Below are 24,876 nucleotides of genomic sequence, written 5' to 3'. Positions count from 1 at the left end.
AAGAAGAACCTCAAGCTGAAGATCTGATTCGCCGTACCATCGACGCCACTCTTGAAGCACAAACCATTCGCAAGGAATCCAAGATAAGTAAACGAAGTTTCAAGTTTCGCACTTTCAATGGCATAAGAGAAGGAAAGACTGTTTTATCATTCATTAGCCAGTTTGATGACTATTTCCATGAGGAAACTTATCCTAAGAAAGATAAAATCAAGTGTGTTACTAATCATCTGATAGATAGAGCATCACTTTGGTGGACTGTAGTCCGCAAGAGTATAGAATGTCCTGCTACATGGGAAGATTTTAAGAAGAAGTTCATGCAAAATTTCCTCCCACCGCAATTTCATGAGAAGGCAATCAAGCAATGGGATTTACTTCAACAGCGCGACCGTGAGCCTATTCCACAGTATACAGAGCGTTTTTGGAATGCACTTTTACAGCTACGCATGCTTGAAGACATACCAGAGACGACCCATAAGCGGAAGTACATGTCTGGACTTCTTGGACATTACTACGCTGAGGTGAATATGTTCAAGCCTTCTACCCTTGAAGATGCCATCTCCTTAGCTCACGACACTGAAGATAAGTTACGTGGAAGAGATCGACGACCACAGCCATTCCAAGCAAACGGTAATTATGGATCTAAACAATTCAATTCCAATTTCAGAAGGTTTAATCCAGGTTGTTTCTCATCACCATCTTTCCGCAAGAATTGGCCTAAACCACTTGCATTACCATCCACTGTCAATTCAAATTCTAAACCTATTCCACAAGCAAATCCAAATATACCCAGACTCCCAGCCATTGCCAATAATGTAACCAAAGCCAAGCCCATCGTATGCTACAAGTGTCACCAGCCAGGCCATCTCGCAGCAAATTGTCATTCAAAGAAGCCATCAGCACATATCAACTACCTTGGAGCCATGGACGAAGAAGAGCATGAGGATATGCCAGATTTCACTGAAGATGAAGATGATCCTACTACTACTTCCGACACTTTACCAGGTATGCCTACTTTATATTCATTGTTGACTATGAAATGTATGGTGCATGGAAAAGAAAGAATTATATTACATGATGACGGTAGTACCCATGACTTTATTTCAGCAAAATTGGTAAAGGAATTGAAATTGCATACTGTACCTACGCACTATCGCATAAAAGCTGCATTTTTAGGCACTAGGTACAATGGCACACAAGAAGTTCAAGATTTAGAAATTCAAATTGGTCCATATATTGAAAGAAGAAATTTTTTAGTTGTCCCATTACAGTCTAGCGACATTATTCTAGGAATGCCATGGAGACACCAACATAATCCCAATATAGATTATTCCACACGCACAATGAATATAAATTTTCAAGGAAAATCTATTACATTATTTGGTATGCATGCATCTCATATGTTTCCACTGCTTTCGCATACTCAAGCAAAACGTGCACTACGCAAGAATACTAAATCATATTTCATTTGGGTGAATGAATTGCACGCAAAAGAAACTCATATGCACCCTCAGCATAAGGAATTTCTTGCATATTTTAAGGATTGTTTTGCAGAAGACTTACCACCAGGTTTACCTCCATCACGTCCAGAAGACCATAAGATTGACCTAATACCTGGCACACAACCACCTTGCAAAGCCCCATATAGGCACAATCAAATAGAGCAAAAAGAAATCCAGAGTCAAGTAGAAGAATTACTAAATAGAGGTTTAATTCGACCTAGCAGTTCCCCATTCGGTGCACCTGTGCTCTTAGTCAAGAAAAAGAATAATACTTATCGGATGTGTATTGACTACCGAGCATTAAACAAGATCACTGTAAAGAATAGGTATCCTATACCTAGAGTTGATGACCTTATGGACAAACTGCAAGGATCTTCTATATTTAGTAAAATTGACCTTAAATCTGGATATCATCAGGTAAGGTTAGATAGATCCGACATATTTAAGACTGCATTCAGGACACAGTTTGGCCATTACGAATTCTTAGTTATGCCATTCGGATTAACTAATGCACCTGCCACTTTCAGTAGAATGATGAACCGTATTTTTCTAAAATATCAATATTGTGTGATTGTTTTCTTTGATGATATTTTAGTGTTCAGTCAAAGTGAAAAAGAGCATAATGAGCATTTATCATTAGTTTTTCAATTACTGAAAGAAAATCAATTGTTTGCAAATCTTGACAAGAGTGAATTCTTTAAGACAGAAATAGAATATCTAGGTCATATTGTATCAAAAGAAGGAATAAAAGTTGATCCTAAGAAAATTGATGCAATATTGCATTGGCCTATTCTTAAAAATGTACATGAATTACGCTCATTCCTTGGTCTTGCTAGTTTCTATAGGAAGTTTGTACGTAATTTCTCATTACTTGCTTTACCATTGACCAAACTTCTTAAGAAAGGCATTGTTTATCAATGGACTGAAAACTAGCAGAAATCCTTTGATTTACTCAAACGTGCATTGACCAATGCCCCTGTTCTACAATTGCCTGACTTTAACAGACCATTCTTTCTAGTTGTAACCGATGCTAGCGGATCAGGAATAGGAGCCGTGCTAATGCAAGACAACCATCCAATAGCATATTCTAGTTCTAAGCTGAAACCCTCTGAGCTCAAATATTCCACTTATGACAAGGAACTCTTAGCAGTTGTCCAAGCATCAAAACAATGGAAGCATTATTTAATGGGTTCAGAATTCATGATAAAGACCGACCAGCAAAGCATTAGACATCTACTTAGCCAACCCCAAATTTCTGACCGCCATATCAAATGGGCTTCATTCATTCAAAGTTTCCATCCTATCATTCAATACCAACCTGGAAAAGAAAATGTAGTTGCCGATGCATTAAGTAGAAGACCTGCAATTCATAATATTTCTATCATATCTTTTGATTCTTTGATTACTATGAAAGACACATATCACCAGGATATTACTTTTCATTCTGATTGGCAAAAATTAGTTCAAAATAATTTCATTCCTGTTGATTCATTGTCATATAATGATGGATTCATGTTCTTTGAAAAGAGACTGTGTGTTACTATTCCATTCCGATCTTTTGTTTTGAATGAAATTCATTGTCCCCCATATCAAGGTCATAGAGGTATCATTTCTACATTACGCATGTTAACTGAAGATTTTTATTGGCCGCATATGGATGCAGATGTGTCTAATTTTGTTTCTGAATGTCTGATTTGTCAAAGAATAAAAAGACATCATGGTAAACAGTATGGATTATTAATGCCTTTATCTATTCCATCTAAACCTTGGGAACATATATCTATGGATTTCATTACTAGTTTACCAAATACTAAATCTAATCATGACATGATTTGGACAATTGTAGATAGATTTAGTAAGCAAGCATATTTCATTGCATGTAAGAAAACTTTAACAGCATCACAAGCAGCACAGTTATTTTTGAAAACTGTTTTTACTAACCATGGATTGCCGAAAGTGATTATTTCAGATAGAGATTCTAGATTTTGTAATAATTTCTGGATTACACTGTTTGCAAATCTAGGCACAAAGATTGATTTTTCATCTGCATTTCATCCAGAAACAAATGGACAAACAGAAGCCACAAATAGCACTATTCTAGATCTTTTACGTGCATACACTATCTCTAAACCTCAGACATGGGATACTCATTTGCATTTATTACAGTTTGCATATAATAATACACCGCACACATCTACAAAGAAAGCACCTTTTGAAGTTATTTATGGACATAGATTATCTACACCTGTTGCATCTTTGTCTAATAGAATACAAAGTGCCAATGATATTGCTGTTATGCATAATACTATTTTTGATGAGGTAAAGGATATGATTGCTAAAGCCCAATAATCATATACCAAACAAGCCAACAAGAAAAGACAAGCCATGAATTTCAAAGTTGATGATTATGTTTGGCTTAGAATAGAAAAGCGTAGACTGCAAAGTGTAGATAGACATCCAGTTGTTAAATTAGCCCCTAGATTTTACGGACCATTTAGAATCATTCATAAGATTAATGACAATGCATTCAAGTTAGAACTGCCATCACATTGGAAAATTCATAATACATTTCATATTAGTTTATTGAGACCATTTAGAGGACAATTACCTATCCACCCTATCTATGAAAACCCACCTTTACTAGAAGAAGAGACTGAAATCCTTGAACCAGAAGCCATCATAGACACTGATTACATGACCACTAGAACTGGCCGAAGGTATTCTAGATATCTAGTAAAATTTAAGAACCATCCTGTAGAAGAAGCACAATGGATGCACGCTAGAGACCTAAATGCTTTCCCCACTCTGTTAGCTCCACATTGAGCTAATAGCAATTGAGGTCAATTGCTATCCCACCCCGGGGGTATGATGCCAGGAGGCATATTCCACGGTGGATTCCGTGAGGTTTTACGGTGGATTCCGTAAACTTAGATGACCGGGGCTCATACGCAAAGAGGATTCTTTGTGCGAGAAGTTGATGGGGACGCCTGTCCTTTTCGGGCGTTTCATTAATTTAGTGTGTACATGGGTGATTCCATAGCGGGTGATTCCGCAAAATGCATATTAAATTAATAAACGTTTATGAGTTTAGAGTGCGCACTCGTAATAAATTAAGGTTAGGATTTATTTCTAACCAGTTGATTTATTTATGTAGCTGAAGACTGCTAGGTATTCACTTTTGTCGGTTTAATTGTGTTATTTTACTAACGATTGTGAATGCTTCAGTTGATGTGTAGAGATAGCAGCAGTGGCGGAGGAAAGCATTGGAGTCTAGCGGGTTTTCGATCTTTCGACTATATTTTGATAGGCGCCACGCCTATATTTTGTTATGTCTATAGAGACATCGATTATTTATTATTATTTTGTATGCGCTTATGCGCCTGGATAAGTTATTTCTATTTGGACATTGAGATTGGGCGTGCCAGACACTATGGGCACCGTCCATTAGCTTTATTTTCATATTTTTGGTAGAAAGCAAACTCAAAAGCTAAAAGCTTGTCATATTTTTGTAATTGGGCTATTTTTGAGCATAAAGATTGGAAATATACATTAAATACATGCTTTGTGAAGCGCTCACACAAGGCATGGGGGAGATTGAACCCAATTTGTCTCTTGTCTCATGTCGTGCTTGCTTTTACATTGGTTTTTGTGCTAAAAAGTAGAGTACTTTGTTCTTGGGGACCTTTGGGAATTCACTACGTGAGCTACCTGCGTCCGATCTGCGCACCAGTATGTTAAGAGATGTGATACATGTCAAAGACATGTCAATAGAGAGAATAGGAAGTAACCACTTATGTCTATTATGGCTATTCATCCATTTGAGAAGTGGGGCATTGACTTTGTGGGTCCTATTACCCCATCGTCCATTACTTAGAAGAGATACATTATAGTAGCAACTGATTACTTTACAAAGTGGTCAGAAGCAAGAGCGACGAGGCATATCAATGCAAAAGGGACTGCTAGTTTCCTACTTGAGTAGATCATTTGCCATTTTGGTCCGCCAAAGGAAATAGTATTGAACCGTGGAATCCATTTTTTGAACAAGGTAATTAAAAGCCTAATTGAAACATGGAAGATCAAGCATAACAAGATGACCCCCTATAATCCACAAGCCAATGGACAAGTTGAAAGTACCACATCTTGTGGGTATCATATCCAAAATAGTATCTGAAAAGAAACAGGACTAGGATACAAAATTATATGTGGCAGTTTGGGCGTATAACACAGTGTTTAAACGAGCCACTGGCCACACCCCATTTAAATTAGTTTATGGGGAGGAGTGTGTATTGCCCTTAGAAATTGAGTTGCCGATCATAAGATTCACAATCAATCATTCTTTGGGTGGAAAAGATGCTCTATTTGAGCGGTTTATGACTATAGCCCACTTGGATGAGCTTAAATTGCAGAGTCTATTGCACCAGGAGATAACTAAATGTCGAATGAAGTGGTTGCATGATCTAAAAGCAAAGAAGTATACCTTTCAAAAAGGATAGTTAGTTATGTATTACAATGCGCATAGGGACCTATTTCCAGGGAAGTTGAAACCTAGATGGGATGTTTACAAGATAGTTAGGATAGGTAAAAATGTTGGGGGTAAAGGCGCCTCCGCCGTGTTGCCCCATGTATTACTACACTGACAGTACCCGCCACTGCACACTGCAGGGGGCGGGCGCCCGTCACGTCACTTTATTCTTTATTCTTTTAGTGACAGTTTGAATAAAGGAAGGCCCGGTCACACATTGTGACTGTTGGAGTTCCCATTTCTTGTCTCTCTCTTTTCTTGCTCTTGCTCTCCCGCCATAGCTCGCGTGCAAGCTTCGATCCTTCTCACCTTTCAACTGGTATCAGAGCTTGGCATTCTCTTGCTCGAGCTCGACTCGGTGCTTCCCGACCTTCGCATCGACTCACTTCACGCATTGGGTCTCCATCCCGACAGCCATATCCGATCTCCCCAATCTCCCGTCACTCCTCGGCTTCCCGAGAACCTTCCCAGCCTATTGAGGCACCTTCGAGGCATTGATACTGAGGTATTTGATCATTCTTTCAGGGCTTTATTTCAGTCTACAGGTTGCAAACAGCAAGGGCAGCCATGGCTTCAAACCCTAGAAGCTTATTCCCCTCATATTGTGCCTTACACCTATCAAGGCTCAAAGAGGCTTGTCATAGGCCTTTGATAGGCCCTTCTTGAGCCCCCCATTACCCCCTTTTCAGCCCATGTGGAGCAGCAGCAAGTTTAGCACCAACAAGGCAGATTGCATCATTTTTTTCCAAGCTGTGAGCACTCATCTACTTCAGCTCCACACTTGGCCATTGCTTCTTGCTCTCTACCTTGATCAAGAGGACTATAGACTTTATGTTTGATGTCATTCAAGCTTTGGGCATTGGTCTTGATCATTCGGGGCTGATCTCTTCAGATTTGGGATTGTCATAAACTGTCATAACAGGCTGAAAACAGGGCAGCACCATTGGCATTAGCATTTGTTGCTTATACTCCATTCCGGTTGTGCTATTTGATGCCCGTATGCGGTCTACATGATGCCTAGTGCCTTGGGAATGTATGCACATGATTATGCCATGATTTTGGCCTGAAATATTGACTGATTTGGGACCGTTATTTACTGTTATACAGTGCTGGAAACAGGGCAGCCACACTTGGCATTGGCATTTGATGCTTATACTCTACTCCGGTTACCTTATTTGATGCCCGTATGCGGTCTACTTCCTACCCGGATGTATTGGGGATGTATGCATTTGGTTTGGCGATGATTTTGGCTTGAATTCGGGGCTGAAATCTACTGTTTAGAATAGTAAATACATGCTGGAAAACCAGTGGGCTGAAGGTACTTTACAGGCTTTGGCACTTACCTACCGATACCGGATGTATGCTTTGAGCTTTGGCATGATGTCTCTGACATTTGGGGACGGCTTGGAGCATATGTATGAGATTATGGGATGCTTTGAGCTTTGCATTAGCTCCGTCTTCACTGGCATTTGGACCGACTTGGCATGCTCATGGACCACCTATGCCTCATGTCTCTGCTTTACAGTTAGGCTTTTGCATTACATGCTTTAGTTCGTGACATATGCTATTTGGTTCGTGTATGCCATACCGACATTTGGAGCTTGGATTTGGATGTATTTGAGCATTCCCGGCTTACTTGATCACTGATCTTGGTTGCTATTTGGATGTCATTGAGTTGACCGAGAGCTTATTTGGGCTTATGTATTGCTTCATGGTTAATACGACCGGTGCTTCATGTATGTCATGCTCTCTTGGATGCGCTTGATGCATTGACAGGGTCACTTATCACTGGTGCTTTCTCTTGGGTTGTTTGAGCTTCTGAGCTCGCTTTGTATGCCTTTTGTGCCAGTGGGAGCATTTTACATGCTTGCTTGACCTTTGACAGTTGCATGCTATTGGAGCACTTACATGTATTTGGAGTAGTTTATGTCTTGAGCAGCTACATACGCATTGAGACTTTGGGATCATACTCTGATCTTTATGGATACGCATTGATGTACTCTTGGTTCACAGGATGCTTATGAGCTGAGTCTCATATTTGGATCTTTCTCTATGAGCAGACACCTATTTGTGTCAGGTTTTGGCAGTTACAGGAACACTTTGCCTAGAGTGTCTGGGGGTGTGCCTTTCACTGGCAGATGTTATTTTGACATGCTTCGGTGTTGAGCTCATGTTCTTTTCACTGTCATTGGCCTTGCTTATGTCCGTTTCATGCCGGCTTTGGACCTAGCATTGTTTGCTTGACATTGGATCCTATTTTGGGACAGTTTGCTCTCTAGATTGCATACCTGCAATTTATTATAGCAAGCAGTTATTGGTGGACAGAGGTGTACTTTTCATACTGAAATATCCCGATTTGGTGTACCGCACCTGGTACTAAGTGGGAAGCAACTTTTGGCACACTTTGCTCGTCCTTTGGACCCCATTTTGGTCATTTTTGGGCAGTTTCTGCAGTAAAACAGCAAGCAATTTTGGACTGTTTGGGCATTTCCAGCCTGCATAATGGCGTCATCTTCGCATGATAGTGCCATCTTTAACATTACAAAGTTGGATGGTACCAACTACTCTTACTGGAAGAGTCAAATTTGGTAGGTATTGGTGCAAAAATCTCAGATTAAGCCACTTCGGTTGAGTGGGGAGCAGCCTGAAACTATGGACAATGATGACTGGCTTGAACTTGATGAGCTATGCAAGTCCACGATTGTATTGTCTCTCACTGAACAGGTACATTATAATGTATTTGAGGAAGCACAAAGTGCATGGGATCTATGGAATAAGATAAAAAATCTTTATGATAAGAAAAGTCCGGCAAGTCAAATGTACTGGTTGAAGCAGCTTATGGATCTGCACATGAAGGATAATGCGACTATGTCTGCTCACTTGAGCCAGTTCCATGCTATACTAAAGAACCTGACTTCGCAGGATATCACCTTTGGAGAGGAAGTAACTCCTCTTTTCTTGCTTGGGACTCTGAATGAGTCATGGGATGTTTTCCGTACTGCTCTTTGTGCCTCTAGTGCTACTCTAAAATTGGCAGATGTTGAGAGTGCTCTTCTTCAGGAAGAGGTGAATCGCAAAAACTTGGATGCCTCTCGTGGTAGTCATGCTTTGACAGTTAGAGGCAGAAATGATAGGAATGATCGTGGTAATAACCGTGGTCGTGACTCGCAGAAGGGTCGGTCTAAATCTCGTGGCAAGTCGCGTAGTAAGTCGCGTGGGCACAATGCAAATGTCACTTGTCATCATTGTGGGAAAAAGGGCCATATTAGACCACAGTGTCATGAGTTGCGCAATGAGAAGCGCAAGGATAAGGGGAAAGATAAAGTGCAGGAGAAGTCCTCTGATCGCAGCATAGTACCTACGAAGTCCAGCGTCAAGATTGAGGAAATTAATGTCATGCAGACTGAGGAGTCCATGGTGGTGATGAGTTTATACTTGCAGCTAGTTCTTCTGATGCTTCACACTTGACTGAGACACCTAGTATGTATGCATAGTGCTGGTTATTGGATTCAGGTGTGTCCTTCCATGTGACGCCTTACCGTAAGTGGTTTCACTCTTACCGTACTGTATCTGGATCAGTCAGACTTGGAGACGACAGGTCTCTTGACATTGTGGGCATGGGTGATATTCAGTTGCAATTTTCCACTGGCAGTTCATTTTTGCTTAGGGATGTACGTCATGTACCTGCGCTTACGCGCAGTCTTATGTCTGCAGGACAGCTGGATGATGCAGGATTTCATGTATGTTTTGGGGATTCTGCCTGGAAGATTACTCGTGGCAGACTTGTGCTTGCTAGAGGCACCAAGTCTGGTAGCCTCTATCCTCTTGTTGTATCTGGGTCCTCAGTTGACCATGTTTTGGCAGTGGGTTCTATCCCACATGTATCACTTTGGCATGCTCGTTTAGGGCACATGTCTTTGAAGGGAATGAAAATGTTATCTGGTTTGCACTATCTTCCGCCTTTGGATTATGCATGTTTTGACTCGTGTGATCATTGTCTTTATGGTAGGCAGAATAGGTCTACGCATAAGTGGAGCCCCGAGAGGAACACCAAGGAAAAGGGAATTCTCTTGCAAGAAAATCTATCTTGTAACATCAACAAGCTTGTTTATCATGTTTCATATGATCACAATGAAGAAAAGAACACCAGGCACAATAAATCTTCATGCAGCATCATGTAAATCTCCCACGGTTTTTAATAGAATCAACCATATTCTTCAACATCTTCACAAAATCCATCAATAGAACAAAGAAAGCAAAGAAGTAAACCATCTTTGAATGGAAATACATCACATAGTATTCATATTCAATATCTTCATAGTCTTCTCTCTCAATCTCTCATATACAATCACTCTGTTTGAATAGAATTGGCTATCTCTGACTCTCTCTCTATCTCACTCCATCAATAATACATCATATCCTCACTACAATCTCTCCAAAATCACTCTCAATAATCACTCTTAGGTCGTGGATACCCCTCTCAAGAGGCATGTCTGATATGAAGAGTCACCAGAGCCACTACAGTGTCTTTTCATAGCTCACTACTGTCACTTCACTCCAGTCTTCACTTAAGTCTTTAGTAGCTACTTCTTCCACTTCTTTCAGCTCTTTTGCACTTGTATTCACCTCTTTCCAAGGCTAGAAAACTTTCCCAAAGTCACACATACATTCCACAGAACACTTACAGAAGCATACAGAACAGTCTACAGAACAGTACCAGAACAGCTACAGTACAGAACAGAACAGAACAGTACAGAAGCAGAAGCTCTACAGAAGACCTACAGAAGGTTACAGAAGGTCATCAGAACTACATAACTCACTCTCAAATCATTCAAAACTCTCACAAACCATTCACTAAGCTTTCACAATATCTCATTCTTCATCAATCTATACTCCATCCCTCTTTACAGAAGACAATCAGAACAAAAATAGACCAAAACAGAACAAAACAGAAGGTATACAAAACCAATAAGAACCTATCAGAACATCACAAAACCACCAACAAACATCATGATCTTCCATAACACAATCAATATCATCCAAAACACTCTCAATCCACTTCCAAATCAATCAATCATCTCATAAAATCAACCATTCAGCTCTCAAAAACAACAAAAATCAGCCAAAAAACAAGTCATTTCAACACTCAACATATCCCCACACTTAATAAGGAAGCGTCCTCGCGACCCAGGAAAAAGGGAATACAAGTTCAAGGAAAAGCTTTACTTTGATCTTCAATATCTTCTCACAAAGAATCCATCCACCACGACCCCAACTTATAACCTGTTTCTGATAGAAAAATACAAAGAAAGGAAAACTCTTTTGAAATTAACACCTCTTATCAAACTAAAAATCAAAACAAATTTATAAAGGATATAAGAGTTTGCTTCTCCTTCATCATCTTCATTTGCTTCAACTCTCCAGCCACGACCCCATCTCGACAAATCTCCAAAACATAGCTCGTATACAAAATCCAATAGGAAACCACCACGTTCGTTTGACATAAAGGAACTCACAACACAAACACTAATACACAACACAACCATCTGAATGACTTCTTCAAAAAGAGAGTTATTCATTAAAAGCTTCCACCATACATTGGAAAGGTATCAATGAAGATGATCCCTCTTAAAAGATTGATGCTGTCGGAATCGATCCATAGATAAGGATTCATCTACAAAGTTTTTAGGAGGATTTTGAAAAAATTGGAGACAGCACATCCTTTCCAACAGGACTAGGTATCTGCTAGGCAAACAAAGGGCATGAAAATACAGTATCTCCAGCTGTTGAGAATCAATGCTTACATTGACATTCATGCACAACTTTGGGATAGGCTTTGAATCAGTATGAGAGTGCCTATGCATATACGCCAGGTACCAAGCAAAGTGAGCAGTTAATCTCACTGAGGGATCTGCAGACTGTGAATATTGTTGGGCAAAATGAACATAGTTTTGATAAGCTTGACTTGAAACTGTCCATTCCCCTGGAATTACTGGCCAATTAATCTGCGGTCCCGTAAGGCAATCATCCGAACTCCATCCCCTTCTTCTGGAAATCTGAGTATCAAAACCGGCACAGTCACTAACCAACTGAGGTGGTTGAGATATGGAAGTGCTAGGAGAGGGTAATGGAATAAGGGAAAGTGGATGAAGGGAAGGATAGGAAAAATCATAAAAGGAAGAAAAGGTTAAAGAAGGAGTGGCAGAAATTTGTAAGGAATCACTAAGGAACGGTGTTAACTGATAAATAGGAAATGTGGAGGGTACATTAATGGAGGGAGAAAGACAGGGTGGAGAAGGGGAAAATACCCTATCCTCAATAAAGGAACAATAAGTGAAAATGGGAATGTGAGGGAAAGATGAAGGTTGGAAAAGAAGGGGTAAAATAATTGTGGAATTAGATTGACAAAGGGAAAGATATATAGCATAGCGGTGAGCCATTTGTTGGTAATAGAGGAGGGTAGGAACAGAAGGTCCCAGAAGAGATCGTCTATGATAGGCATCAAAGAAGGTAGCATCAAACGGATTATGTTTGGAAAGATAGGTTAAGAGATCCATCCTCAGTTGGTTAGTACTCTGTACAAAGGTAGGAGCTGTGTTTTGTCTTTGATTGAGGACCACTGAATCAATCATAGGATGCCACGAATTATCCTGACAATCAGCCACTTTGGAGGAATAACTCTGGAACATATCAGCTATGCGCAACTCCAAACGATTGACATAGAGAACAGCCTGTAAGACCACATCCCCCACATACCATGCCATATCTACCTCATCTGGAATTAACAAATCTCCTCGGAGATACATGTATGACATCAGCATGGTGTCTGGCGTGACAGAATCTTCAAAGAGCATTCTGACTACCTCTGTCAACAACTCAGCAGACCAAGCCCCACTCCAGCCATCCTCTGGAAAAGGTAAATCCATCGTGGAAAGCTTCATATAGAAGACCAGCTTCTGTAAGTGGTAGTGGACAAAGAAAGAATGGTCTGGTAAGACATATTCCTGAAATTGCTCAAAGGTAGACCATAACAAGTCCATTCTGGACTGCAATCTTTCCACTTTGTCTTGGAATAAAGGGCACAAAGTAGCCTGTCTCTGTAGTGCAGCCAAGTCCTGCTGTGAAAGAGAAGGAATTAATGGAACAGGAGGGCTTGGAGGAACAGAGCGGGACTTTGCAAGCTGATCTTGCAACTGCTGGATTTGGGAGGCTTGGTTGGCCACTGTGTCATTAGCCATCTGTAAAGCTGAAAGCTTGTCATCTAATTGAACTTGGAATTCTTTCGCTTCGTTGGACATCCTCTCCTTCTTTGCTGAAAGGCTAGTAACCTGTGACTGAGCCTCGAATAACTGGGTCTTCAATGAAGAAATCTCATCACTTTGAGTGGCAACCAGTTGGGTTTGCTGTTCCATTTGCTTAAATAGATCTGCTAGGGTATCCTTAGCAGATGCTAACTCAGATGTTGCCTTATGCAACTGGTCTTTGGACTGCATGAGCTCCTCATAGAAAGATGCGTACAGCTGTTGAACACAGGCTGTCACTGACAACTCAATGGAACTTTGAATATCCTTGCAGAGGAAAGGAATGGCATCTCCTGAGACGAGACTGTTCAGGGAGGGAGCTGAGATCTCCAAGGATCCTTCTCGATGTGCTCGGAATAGGTTAGTACAAGTGAGATACCCAGGGAGTTCACTGCCAAAGGTAGCAGGGATAGGCACTGAGGGAAGTACAGCAGGGGCTTTATCCGCTACCCGCTTCAAGCATTTGCGTTGTATGACCAGGGGAGGCGGAGAATCATCATCCTCTATGTCAATGGGTGTTGACTCGTCTGAAGGTGGAGGAGGATGTACTGGATCTGATGGAGGAGGTGGAGGCACACTCTTCTGTAAACCTGAATAGGTCAAGAAGGCAGACAAATATGATCCATATGTAACATTGGTAACATTACCCCTCGTGAATTTAACAAAATGCTGATCCATCTTAGTAAGGAGGTATGTGCTCCAATCAATGGCAACTCCTTTTAGCACCATCCAGGAAGCTGTGAAAAGCTCTTTGGACAAATAGTGGGATGGCGTTTTGGCAGGCATGAACCTGTCCTGAAGGAACTGACAGATCGTCTTCCATACGGGATCAGTGATCATAGAAAAGGAAACTCCGGAAGAGTTTATCACCTTCTTAACATCGAGGATTTCCCTTGTCTGCTTCTGCAACAGCTTGAGAATCTCTTCATTAGAGAAGAGCTAACGAGTGGTCACAAAAGGTTCTCCTTTGAAGGGAAGAGACAGAGCCTTCCCTAAGCCTCGAGGTGTCAAAGTCATAGACATGCCTTGGACTACGCCTGTCTTCTTGCTGTAAGAGGCCAGGAACTCATCACATAACGACGGATCCTCTGGAAGTAATGGAAAAGGAGTGGCCACAAAAGCAGCAAGCCCTGCCTTCGTGAGGGGCTCAAAAGTAAGTAGGGACGAGTAATCCCTACTAACTAGTGGAACGTATTGAATAGGGGGAGGAGCATGAGAAGGCGCCATTCAGATGGTTACACACACACCACAAACACAGACAATCAAGGTGAATGCCTGCAAACCAACAGACAAAAACCAAGGATAAGAGAATTACCAATCAAAACGTGACACGACCTACTAACCCCAAGCAAACCACATCCTAGAAAAAATTTGACATGACCTTGAGACAAATGCGACCGAAAGCTTCATGCGATGCATCAGACAAACACCTAGAACCCCGTATCAGGCAACAAAAGAAAAAAACTGCATACCGTACCCGTAACCGTAACTAAGACAGGAAACCAAAACAATACCATATCCGACACATATCAATACTACATCTGTGATAAACCAAGACTGGACCATGAAAACAACTCTAATGACTGCGCATACCCATCCCACGAAACGCTTCATTAAAAAAGGGATTAAGTGCAGTGAGGGGGGATTTAATTTAATGAAGGGTTGATTTTAATCAATTATTAAAAATGGGTGAAGTTTTATTAGGTGATAAACCTTAATAAGAAAACGGCGGTTCCTTATTACAAATTTAATTACCAATTATTAGGTTAAATGGTGCAGTTATACGATTCCCGGACTTCGATTCCCGACTGGGTCTCTAAATGCAATTCATTGATTATAATTAAAGTGATGTGGAGCGCTTTTTTGCCAGCGCGTGCTCATGTGACGGCTGGTTGATTTTAATTTAAAATTTTAGAGTGCCTCTTTAGCGCACGTAGCGCGTGCGAAGTGAACGGCTGGTTTATTTTAATTTTTTAAAAAAATGTGTGTTTAGCGCGAATGCGCGTGCCATGGTGGGTGAATTAAAGGGTTGATTTCAACAATTAATTGTGATTAAGGGGGAAAATAAATAAATAAATAAATAACAGAAAATAAATACCTGGAAGGGTGTGTATGGAATGCAGGAATGCGCACGGAAGAGTCCCAATAAAGGAAAAGCAAAAAGCACTGATGAAACAACAAACAACACCTTAGCAGATGTGTTAATTTGGTTGATGTTGGGTTTTTATTTTTATTTATTTTATTGTATTTTTAGTTGTGATTTGTTTCTATTTGAATAAATGGAAAATGAGCAAGGGAGGTGAGGGAAATTTTTTAGAATGTTTTTAGAATTTTTTACAATTTTTAAATGATTTTTCCTATTTTTTTGGCAATTTATGGGTAATTTTAGGAAAGATGAATTTTTCTAAAATTATAGGAAAGGCAATTCCTAGCAGACAAAGGTCCAAAAATTAACAAAAGACAGAAGGAATTTTTAGAAATTTTTTTGAAATTTTTTAATGAAAAAATGAATGTTGTGATTAAGTAAGTCACATTGATCACATAAATCACATTAGTCATAAGGCATAAGTCAGGTAAGTTAAGCTAATCAGTTAAGTCTACACTACCTAAGTCAGTTAGGTCAAGTCTACCTAAGTCAGTTAGGTTAGTGTACCTAAGTCAGTTAGGTTAGTGTTTAACTAGGTTAGTTAGGGTTTAACTAGGTGAGTTAGGAGTTAACTAGGTTTTAACTAACTAGAGTTAGGAGTAACCTAGTTAGGAGTTAGTGGAGGAGGTGGAGGTTGGAGGTGGGGGGTGAAGGAGAAGGAGGAGTCGGCGACGGGCGGCTCTGGCGGCGGCGAACGCGGCGACAGCGGGCGGCGATGGCGACCACGGCGGGCGACGGCGGCGAACGCGGTCGACGACAGGGGATGGCGGCGTGGACCGGGCGGCGACGGGCGAAGGCGAGGAGGGCAGGTCGCGCTGCTGAGAGGGAGGGAGGCGGCACTCAGCGAAGGAGGAGGGAGGGGAAGGAGGAGAGGCAGAGGAAGAGGAGTGGGAGGAGAGGGAGAAGAGAGAAGGAGGGAGTCGGCAGGAGGAGTGAAGGTGGAGATGGAGGGAGAAGAGGGAGGAGGGAGAGGGAGAAGAAGTGGAGATGGAGAGGGCGTCGTCGGGAGGGAAGAGAGAAGGAGGGAGAGGGAGAAGAAGTGGAGAGAGAAGGAGCAGGCGTGGGGGTACGCAGAGAAGGAGAGAGAAAGAAAGGGAGAGTGGGGGAAGGCAGTTGGGATTCGGGGGGGGGAAGGGTGTCCGTTGGGGACATGGGTGGGGTAAAAAATTTGTTTATTTTTTTTCATCTCTTAAAAAAAAAAAAAAAAAAAGGAGGTAAGGGCAATGGGCGGGGGGAAAGGGTGGATGGGCAGGGGCAATGGCGGACGTATCCCCGTCCCGCGCACGTGTGCGGGGCGGGGTAAAAAAATTTTGCCGTGACGGGATTGAAACGACGCTGGGATGACGGTACGGGGTACGCGGACACGACCGGGGCGCGTGGAGACGCGTTAAATCGAAAAAGGGCGCGTTTACGCGCAAAACGGGCGTGAGAAAAAACGTAAAAATACAGAAAAATTAATAACGCCCAATCCGGATGTCAAAACGAAATATCGTAAAAACGAAAAGTGGGCAGGACGACAGGAGGGAAACAGGAAAAATACGGAACGGGGGTTCCGGGAGGGGTAAAGGACGTTCACGTGCAAAAAACACAAAAAACGAGCCAAAAACGTAATTTAAAAATTAATATTGAAAGATCCGTGCATCGGAATGAGGTGCGAAAAAAAGGAAAACTGGGCAAAAAGATGTGCCCGACAATCCGATCCTGTCAAAACAGAATTCCGACTAAGGTAAGACGAGTTCACACGGGAAAAACCCAAAAAACAAACCCGAAAATGGGATCATAAATTAATATCGGACGAACCGTGTACCGGAATGACATGCAGTAAGAAGGAAAAATGTGCGCAGGAAGGAGTGGCACAAGGTTATCACGTTAAAACGCAGTGCTGGCGGAAATAGGAGGGGTTCACATGTGAAAAACTCCAAAAATACTCCCGAAAACGCATTTAAAAATTAATAAGTAAAAATCCGAACGTCGAAGAAGGGTGGAGGAAAAAGGAAAAAGGGAGGGGAAGGCACAGGGAACACGGCTGTCAAATCAAATTGGAATTCCGATGCAAACAAGGCAGGTTCACATGGAAAAATGTCAAAAATACACACGAAAAAGTCTTAAAAACCCGGAAAATTAATAACGGACAGACCGTGTATCGGAATGATATGGAATAAAAAGGAAAAATGTCAGGGGAAAAGCTTTGGTCAGGGCTATGATGTCAGATCATGGTTCCGAAGCAAGAAAAGCGCGTTCACATGGAAAACCAGCTAAATTGCGTAAAATGCTTCAAAAATTAATAACTCAAAAACCGTGCACCGGAACAGGGGTAGGTAAAAAGGAAAAATGGACCGTTCAATGGGAGGAACATGGCTATAAGGTTGGATTTGGATTTAAGTGAACGTAGGGTGCATTCACATGGAAAAACCTCAAAATCAGGGAATGAAGGAATACTGCAAGGGAACAGTCCCAAGGGTGGGTGAAACATAACCGGGCGGGTGGGAAGGGACCCCAGGAAGGTAAAAGCAAGTCATGGTAAACATGCATGAGCAAGATAAGGCATATGCAGATGAGTATGCAATGTAGACGCGCAGGGACGCGTCCCCATACTTAAGACCTTAACGGATAGGGTTAACCGAACATTAGGGACCTAGGACCATGCCACAGACCATCCACTAACTTCCCCACACTTAAAACATGAACATCACTAAGAAACAGAAGTTGTAGGGTTAGAAAAACTTGGCCCATTTCGTCAAGAATCAAGGTTGAGTGTCGACGGCACGTCCAGAGTTGTTGTCGGCGCTAGAGGGACCAAGGCATCTTCTTGGCACACGTTCGTCATGGCAGGGACCACGCAGCAGCACCTAGGGAGGTAGCTGATGGAAGGAATCGCAGGAAATTCGTTGTCGATGATGAGGGATATTGCACTCAACTCACAGTCACTCAAACGAAATGAAAGAACAGTCACTCGCCCCATGACTAATATCACACGAGAAAGAATGATTAAAACCCATATCTCATACCCGGTTGAGGAATCGACAAGGGGGAATGGTGTAGAAGGAGTATGCCAGGGTGCACAGTTGATGGTGCATTAGTGCGTCCAACCCGTCTGGCATAAGTGCAAGGAGGAAGGCAAGGGAGCCTTACATTGCAGTGTACAGAACAGGGTGATGTGTCTTGTGTTGACGGTAAAGACCCATCCCGTGGGTGCATAGGGAAACGGGAACATACCTGACTCCAAGTGTCGTAACGTCCCTCAATCTCACCTCTCGGTAATTGATTGAAGAAACTCCAGTCAAACTCAACCCACCCTCTGTCTCACTCTCTGTTGATAGATACAGGAGGGCAGCCTTTTCCTGAAACCCATTGATGTCATCCTCACAATCACTGGTGCAAAGATTGTATGCCTTGTGCGCATTTGATGGTGCAATTGTGCATCCCGCCCTGTGTCGGCATACGGTGCGAGAAGGAAGGCCAGGGAGCCTTATGGTGTAGTGCACAGAAACAAATCGTGCTTTGTGCATTGAGAGGCCCATCCCGTGCGTGCAACACTTCATTCACACTTCTCACCTCTCATTTGATTTGAAGGGAAAAGATTGGTCTCTCGCCCCACCCTCTGTCTCACTCTCTGTTGATAGATACAGAGGGCAACCATACTCACTTCCCCATCCGGTTAGGATTAAAGCTCACATCACTCAATTGTTTGTCGATGAAGATCGCGTCATCAGTTGTTGAGGAGGCGTACCCAGGGAGGTAGCCATCAAATTCGAACATTGTGTTGGATAGGAACATGTCATCTGCTAGAGGACAGTTAGTCACTTTGCAAAGAGACCCATGACACAGCGTACCAAGGGAGGCAGCGTCGGAATTGGATCCTAGGGATATCAATTAATGAATCCACTTTTTGGACTGCTGGGTGTTACCACCTTTTCCACGGCCAGCTTCTCGCCCAAGGGTGGTTACCAACCTTTCTTGGAACGAGGCCTGCTATGACAGGGAATTGCTTCCTTTTCTCTCATAACAGATTTGTTTATTTGTTTTTTTTTTTTTCCCTATTCCCTAGGGTGTTTCCACCTTTTCTCGAAGGATAGGTCGGCATGACAGGGACCTAAGTCCTTTTCTCCCATGACCGATATGTTTTGTTTTTTTCTTTTTCTTTTTCTCTTTTCTTCAAATTGAACAAGGGAATGGTAGAAAGACCATGTGTCAGAACCCACCTCGCCACTGTCGCTGGTGGAAAATAGAGGATAAGAGATCAAGGCTGGAAGGAGGGTTTGAGGGGACAGAGGGTTGCGTCCACTTCATCAGGAGTGATTGAAGAACGGCTATCAAAAGTAGCATCATAAGAAGTACAGTGCCGCGCCAACAAGGGAAAAGATCAAGTGTCCGTAATTGTCAAGATCCCCAAGGAGGGAAGTACTTCTTCAGGCGATATCCATTGATCAGAAAGGGATCATCAGAGGCATCAACGGTCTGTATTTGGACAGAACCATTCGGGTTGACGGCAAGTACCTTATAGGGGCCCATCCACCGCTGCTGGAGCTTGCCAGGAAACTTGCCAAAGCGTGAATCATAGGCTAGGACCAAATCACCTTCTTTGAACTCCTTGTGCTTGATGAAACTGTCATGGTAAGCCTTGCGTCGAGCTTGCGTGGCTTCCATGCACTGTAGAGCCATCCTACGAATTTCATCCAAACATTCCAAGTGCAGGAGACGGCGTTGCAATGAATCATCATCCCCCAAACGCTCTTTGATAGCTACTCTCAAAGAGGGTAGTTCCAGTTCAACAGGAAAAACAGCTTCTGCACCATACACCAGCTGGAAAGGTGTCTGTCCCGTTGCTGCTTTATGGGAGGTTCTGTACGCCCAGAGGGCCTCTGTAAGTCGATCATCCCAATCACGACGATGTGCGGCAATTGTTCTTGTTAGAATCGAGCAGAGGATGCGATTCGTGACTTCGACTTGGCCGTTGGCTCTGGGGTAATAAGGAGTGGACTTGCGATGGCGGATCTTATACAACTCTGTCAACTCTTCCATGACTTTGTTAAGGAAATGAGTGCCTCTGTCACTTACCAGCTCTAAGGGACTGCCAAAACGGGTGATGATATTCTCGTACATGAACAGGGCCACGCTGTTACCATCGTCCCGCTTTAGGGCTTTAGCTTCACACCACTTTGTGACATAATCTGTACATACGAGGATGTATCGGTTCTGTTTCCTTCTGGTAGGAGGATCGATTGGACCTACGAAGTCAATGCCCCACTTCTCAAACGGCTTCAAAGGAAGGATAGGTTGCAATGGCATGGCACTTGTCTTCGTGGGTTTCCCCATTCTTTGACAAGCATCACATCTTTTACAGTAATCATAGGAATCTTTGTGAATGGTAGGCCACCAATATCCTGCTAGCAGAGCCTTCCTGGCTGTAGCTTCTCCTGCAAAGTGACCTCCACATGGCTCGTCGTGGCAAGCCTTCAGAACAATCCCAATCTCGTCTCCTGCAACACATCTTCTGAGTACTTCATCTTTGCCTTTCTTGTACAGTGCACCGCCTAGCAGGGTGTATGGGGCTGATTCTAGCATGAGCTTCTTCCTTTCCCGACTAGAAATACCAGGAGGGTACTGTTGGGTTGCCAGTAGATTGGCAATGTCTGCATACCAGGGAGTTACAGTTTCTACCAAGAATAGGGAAGCATCAGGGAGGTCTGGATCATCTCGTTCCTCGTCTGCAGTTTGTGGGATACGCGACAGATGATCAGCCAGAACATGGGAACGACCAGGCTTAGTAATCACCTCAAAGTCGAACTCCTGGAATAAAAGGAGCCATCTCATCATTCGTCCTTTCACATCTGCTTTGTTCATTAAGAAGGACAGGGCCTCATGATCCACATAAAATTTAAAGGGGGTAGATAGGAGGTAATGGCGAAACTTCTCCAGGGCAAACACCATTGCCAAGCACTCCAGCTCTGTCACTGTATAGTTTCGTTCCCTATCAGTGACTTTTCGGCTTGCATAATAGATCGGTTGATCCAACTTCAAGGAGCCCTTTTGGCAGAGGACAGCACCTAAGCCTTCAATTGATGCATCAGTGTGTACGTGGAACTCTTTCGTCCAATCAGGAGGTTGCAGGATGGGTGCCTCTATCAGACACTGCTTCAGAGTGTGGAAGGCTTTGTCACATTCTTCCGTCCAAGTAAACTCTGCATCTTTCCTCAGGAGCTTGTGCAAGGAAGTTGCCTTTGTCGCAAAATGGGCTATGAACCTTCTGTAGTAACCCACATGGCCTAGGAATCCCCTCAACTGTTTGAGGTTGGTGGGTGCTTGCAGAGCTGAGATCTTTTCGATCTTTGCAGGGTCTGTTGATATCCCTTGTGCAGAGACAATGTGGCCCAACAGGACTCCAGAAGAGACCCCAAAGATGCATTTGTCGGGGTTGAGGGAAATCCCATACTCCCGGCATCGATCAAAGCATTGTTCCAAATGTCCCCAGTGTTCACTGATCAAACTATAGACACAGAAGTCATCCAAATATACCTCAATAAAGTCGTGCAGATGATTTTGAAATGCGGCCATCATGATTCGTTGGAAAGTAGCAGGGGCATTGCAGAGCCCAAATGGCATCACTCGGTAAGCGTAGGTCCCCCATTCTGTGGTGAAGGTTGTTTTGGACTGGTCTTCTTCTGCGATTTGGACTTGGTTGTATCCACTGAACCCATCCAGAAGGGAATAAAGTTCATGTCCTGCCACTGTGTCCAACAGTTGGTCTGTGAAAGGGATAGGAAAGTGATCCTTCTTGGTCTTGGAATTAAGCTTTCGAAAATCCACACATATTCGCAATTTGCCATTCTTCTTGGGTACAACCACGATGGGTGAAACCCATTCACTGTTTGCCACTGGATAGATGAACTCGGCTTCCAGAAGCTTCAGCAGCTCCGCTTTCACCAATGTGGAATAATTCGGGTTCATTCGCCTCTGTCGTTGCCGTACTGGCTTGGCATCAGGCTCCAAGTCAATATGATGTTGACATATTGTGGGATCAATCCCCTTTAGGTCGTTGTAAGACCATGCAAACACGTCCAAATTCTCTTTCAACAAGTTGTACAAGGTTAACAACTCCTCTTCTGGGAGACTGCTACCCACCTTCAAGTGGCATTCAGTGCCTTGTGAATCCATAAAGGTTAACTGCCTTTCACCTTCTACTTCACGGATGAAGGTCCCGCGGACTGCTTCTGGATACAGATCCGACTCCTTCAAGGGAGTGATGTCCTCTTCTGATGTCCCACTGGAACCGATTTCTTCTTTTGGTGGAGACTTAGGTTGCTCCTTGAGATGTTGGAATGGGATAAGGGCCGTTTCGGATTTGGTTTCAAAATTAATTACCTCGTGGCTTGAAAACTCCTCTTCTGAAGATGACACATCCAGGAACGTCACATAACAGGGACCTACTGATGCCTATTGGGTTTGTGGGACTGGTGCTTGTTGGCACGGTGCATCATCATCATCTTTCTTTGGCAAGGATAGGTTAGGACGGCATGAGCCACTGCTAAAAAACGACTTGCTCTTCTTAATCCATTTCTTATAAAGGTTTTGCATATGAGAAGATCCATTTATCAAACCAAATGGTACCATTGCAATTCTGTCCCATAGCATGAGCTCATCGGCTTCTGATGCTTCTGGAACTTCTTCCTCCAATGTATCCTCTTCAGGTGTGATAGACTCTGCTGGCTCACTTTCATAATCTTCTTCGTCCATATCATATCCATCCTCTTCTGTCTCTGTCTCTGCTTCTGCTTCTGCTTCTGTTCCTGTTGCTGCTTCTGCTTCTGTTCCTGTTGCTGCTTCTGTCTCTGTTTCTGCTTCTGCTTCTGTAGGAGCTCTGTAACAGAAGAATAGATTCTCTGTCTCCTCTCCTGTCTCTGTCTCTGGCTCTGCTATGGCCATATAACAGGGAGAACAGTATATCCATGCTTCTATCTCACTGTCAGAAGTGATTTCAGAAGTCATTCCTGGTTCAGGCAGAAAGTATTCACCCATTGATAATGGCTTTGCATCTTTTGGAAGTCGGCTTACAGTATCCACTGTTAAGGAACGTGCCACTGTTTTCTTGGGAAGGATCTGTTTGACAGCATCTTCATCTGCTGATGTTCCATCTGTAGCCTCATTAGGGGAGTCAGAAGATAATTCCAAGGAGGTGGATCCATGTCCTTTTTGAGAACCATACAGTTTCAGCACCACTTTGTTGGGTCCTCTACCCAAGGTCAAAGTTCCTTTGAACCAATCCGTCCTTGCTCGGGCTTCAAAAAGCCATGGTCTACCCAGTAACAGAGGATAGGATGTGCCATAAGAGTTTGGCTTCACCACTAGATAGGTTAGCCAATAATCTTTTCCCGCCACAGTAGTCTTCACATATGGGAGAATGCCTAAAGGCTTGATTCTACTCTGATCCGCCAGTCTGATGAGCCATTGGGTTGGTTGCACAGCTTGTAAGCCTAGATCCTTCATCGTCACATCCGTCATAATGTTTACTGATGAACCTCCATCAATCAGTGCATTTGCAATGAAGCAGCATTCTATCCACACGCCAGTCTCTGGGGTACCTGGATCTAGGAAAGCATTAGCCACATCTACTTCCTTTACAGGCTCTGGAGCCTTGTTGGACTTTGTTACTGTTGAGGGAGCAATCCTTAAACCACGTCTTTTTGTCAATATACTTTTGAATCTTTTCCGGCAACTGGGAGACAACATCAATAATTGTCGAAATGTGAGGTTTGGTTTAAAGGTATCTAGATCTCTAACTAGATCGTATTCCTTAATAGGATCCACTAGCTTTTCTAATCGGTTAGGGAATGGGGCAACACCCATTTTCATTTTCCCTCTTCCTTCCATCAGAGGAATTACAGGAACTTCTTCTGCCACTTGTGGCACTTCCTCCTCTTCTGCCTCCTGGACCTCTGGTCCTGCCTCTGTAACTGTCTCTGTAACTCTCTGTGGCTCTGTAGGGCTCTGTACGGAACTGTTAGGCTCTGTTCTGTTCTGTTCTTCTGGTGGAAGACTGAACTTCACTGTTCTGGCAGGAGGATTATTTTCTTTCTGGGTAGGTGGTTCCTTCTGCTTTGCACGCGTGATGGCAGCAACTTCCAATTCTACCAAATTGGAGGTAGGCTCTTGGGCCTTGGACGGACTATCGGTAGCACTGTTTTTCACAGGGGCTGGGCTTGGACAGTCTTTTGCAGTGTGGCCTTTTCCTTTGCATCGACTGCATAAGGGCTTGTAGTCCACTGACCTTCGAGGATTTGGACAATTTGGTGAGATGTGGCCCTTTTCTCCGCATCTATAACACTCCACTTCTGATCTCTGACCACCGCCAGACTGTCTTCCTCTGTAACTTTGAGAAGGAAATCTTCTGGGTCCGAAATTAGGACCAAA

The sequence above is a fragment of the Lygodium microphyllum genome, chromosome 25, assembly GCF_053477565.2.
Source record: "Lygodium microphyllum isolate KBCC chromosome 25, Lygodium_microphyllum_v1.1.10, whole genome shotgun sequence".
Classification (NCBI taxonomy): domain Eukaryota; kingdom Viridiplantae; phylum Streptophyta; class Polypodiopsida; order Schizaeales; family Lygodiaceae; genus Lygodium; species Lygodium microphyllum.
The sequence above is the reverse complement of the archived record's forward strand: the minus strand, read 5'-3'. Positions refer to the sequence as shown.